This window comes from Zingiber officinale, chromosome 3A (assembly GCF_018446385.1).
Source record: "Zingiber officinale cultivar Zhangliang chromosome 3A, Zo_v1.1, whole genome shotgun sequence".
Classification (NCBI taxonomy): Eukaryota; Viridiplantae; Streptophyta; class Magnoliopsida; order Zingiberales; family Zingiberaceae; genus Zingiber; species Zingiber officinale.
Window position 1 is genome coordinate 19,370,909 of NC_055990.1, and position 3,496 is coordinate 19,374,404.

Consider the following 3,496-nt stretch of genomic DNA (forward strand, 5'->3'; position numbering starts at 1 on the left):
CCGTGGAGTGATGGGAATATGATATACTCGTCGGAATCCATCAAGGTCATGAGTATGGCAGAATTTTCCGGCGTCGTCCATCTTCACGTTCCAAATCAGGTGCGTTCCCACAGACGGTGCCAATTTGATCCTGTCGGGAATATGGAAAGACGGACCTGCCGGTGTGACGTGTCTGGAAGGTTGACCGCATCTCCATGACCGGATGGTGAGCTGTCCTCTATGTTGACCAAGTCGTCTGTAGTCTTCTGGTCAGCAACACCTACAACCAGCGACCGGGTTGCCCCGATCCCTAGTACCTCGATGCTCGAGGTGGGTCCCGCGAACATATGAGCAGCCAGATAATAATAGAGGAATAAATGCACAAATAAGGAGTACGAGAACGTACCTTGGCCCCGGGGGGGGCGCCCTCGGATGGGTCGGTGAGCTGATCGAGTCGTCGTGGCCCGGATGAGTAGATTGTTGGTGCAGTAAGCATCCGACGATCGAACCTCAGTTTTGATAATGGCAAAGGGATTCAAAGTTAAGATTCCTTGTTATCTAATGTGGTTAAATAGGGTTTCAGGAAAGTCCTAACTGCGGTTAGGTAGGGGAAAATCCTAAGGGGGGGCAACCTTAGGTCCTAGGGGGCGGTAACCCTAGGTGAAGGAAAATCTTAAGGGGGGGCAACCTTAGGTCCTAGGGGGCGGTAACCCTAGGTGGAGGAAAACCCTAAGGGGGGGCAACCTTAGGTCCTAGGGGGCGGTAACCCTAGGTGGAGGAAAACCCTAAGGGGCGACAACCTTAGGTCCTAGGGGCGGTAACCCTAGGTGGAGGAAAACCCTAGGGGGCGGTAACCCTAGGTCCTAGGGGGTGGTAACCCTAGGCGGAAAGTCCAGTCGGTCTGGAGGACCGGACTCGCATCAGGTAAATCTCTCCTGAGTGGAGTAGGTGAGGGCGCGTTCCCCGCAGAGGGAACAGTAGGCGTCGGGTCGACCTAGGGTTTCCGGTTGGAAACCCGAAGTCAGACTCGGACAGTCCGGAGACTGTCATTATCATTTCTATTATGCTTTATGTGCTAACTTTGTACTGCAGGGTATATTTGGGATTAATGTATCTTGCAGGGACTAAAGTGCAAAGATTAACCTCGGATGAACAGTGTCCGAGGCGCCTCCATAGAGCTTAGAGGCGCCTCGGGTGCAAAACCTGAGCTGGCTGCGAAGCAAGCTTCAAGGCACCTTGGAGAGGCTGAAGGCGCTTTGAACAAGTTGATGAAGGCGCCTTGGAGAGGTTGAAGGCGCCTTGAACAAGATAAAGTTCGATCAGGTCAGTTCTGCTCCACGCGGGTGACGCGGCCAGCCTGGAGACGCCTTGGAGGGGTTTAAGGCGCCTTGAACACCCTTTATAAGAGGGGTTCGAGCAGCAGCAAAATACAACAAAAGAAAAAGCTTCCTCGTGCTGTGTTCTGCTCAAGTATTGCTTCCGAAGTGCTGCTGCAACATTCCGACGACCCGGAGCTCAGACTTTTCTACCACTATTGTCGGTATAACTTTAATTACAGTTACATTTGTAATTTGTTTGTAATAATTATATGGGCTTATAGTTGTTGCCTAAGGAAAGCGATCAAGGATCGCGGGCCTTCGAGTAGGAGTCGATCAAGGCTCCGAACGAAGTAAATCCTCCTGTCTTTGTGTGCTTGTTTTCTTTATTCCGCTGCATTTTTACTCGAGTGTTTTACGAATCGAACGAAATAGCCACGAGTGCTATTCACCCCCCCTCTAGCGCGGTCTCGATCCAACATAGATGGGCGTGAGCTAGCTGGGGAGCCAGACCTAAGAGCGACGCCCTGGAGTCCAGTGCGGCAGGGCTCCAAAAAGACGGCACGTAGGCCGGATATGATAGCGGCTCGTCGGCCGGTGCACGGCACATAGACCGGATAATACGGCACGCAGGCCAGCTAAGACTAATAAACACAATCATAATAACAGTACAAAATGAAATATAACGGCTCGATGGCCGGAACACCGTCTCGGCTCGAAGGCTGATTTAGATAAATAATACGAGCGACGCTGGCAGCTGGAGGCGGCGCCCGCTGCTGGAGATGGCGGTGGTGGCTGCCAGACCTGGCAACGACAGTGAAGGTCGTGGGACTCGGCGGCGATGGCGGCTAAAGGCGGTAGCAACCTCCAGATTCGCGCTGAAGGTAGTAGGACCTAGCTGGGGTGACATTTGGCAGATGTAGTATTGGCGTAGCCGGCAATGAGGAAGGACACGCGAAGGGTGCTGCCAGTGGAGGGTGCGGCTGGGGTAGAGCGTTGGGCGAGGAGAGAGGTCGTCCTCGATGTTCGACAGCAGGGAGGCGGCGTGAGGTCGTGGCCGTGCGCGAGACAGGCGATCGGGCCGTCGAAGAGAGCCTAGAGGCCAGGCACGAGGAGGTAGCCGGCGACGTGGCTGGTGGCGTCCGTCACAAAGGAGGGGACGACAACGCTTGAGAGCGGCGGCGTGCCTTTGAGCGAGAGAAGGAGGGCAACGGATGGCCCGTGACGAAGGAAGTGACGCTGGAGACAACGAGAGGGTTGTCGGCGCTAGGCATCCGGCTATAGTGGCCTTTCCCCTCCTGTGCTCGGTGGTGGCGCAAAAACCCGACGAGCCCCCTGTTCCTCCCCATGGAGGCGGCGCCAAAACGCAAGACCCCTTCCCCCTTCCTCCTTCCCCCGACACGAAAAACAGTGTCCATTATAAACTCTCAATCCTAATCCTCAAAAGACCAAAACACCGTTCTACTTTTCCTTAATTCTCTTTGGGCCCTCTAACATATCCGCATCAAGTATTATAATTAAATATTTAATACAATAATTTATTTTTTAATTATTTTAAAATGTCATTATTAATTATTAGCTTCGTCTTTCAAAAGAAAAAATAAATTTAAAAAATCAAACCTGCTCTTTAAAAAAAACCTTAAATCTCATCTACACAATACAAAATCTTTTGTGGTTGAAGTTTTCCAATTTTACAAATATTTGACAAAGCTTACATGTCCTTAGAAAAATACAGAACTAGCACGCGCATCTTTTCTGTATTGAAAATCATGTATGCATGCCTTGTGGAATGTTTAACCAACTCTCCATCTCGGAGTTTTTTTTTCCTACTCAAGGCTGTAGATATATCATTTATGTAGTTCCAAAATTAGTAGCATCATCTTATATTGTGTAAGAACATGTAAGAACAAGTGTGGGTTTTAATTTTCTATCTGTAAACGGGATTTTTTTTATCGTCACAACAATGGAGATTGATTATATATATATATTTTTTTTGTCTGTGTGAGTTTTCCAAAATACCTCTAAAATCTACCCAAAAAAACTTTTATAGTTCATTATTTTTTATATATATAGTAGATCAAATAATGTTTGATAAATGATGTGGTGATAAAGGGACACACCAAGTATGAGTAAAAGGAGGAAAATAGCTGTTGACATGGAGGTCAAAATTAAAGGGGTCAATGCCAGAGGACCAACAGGGC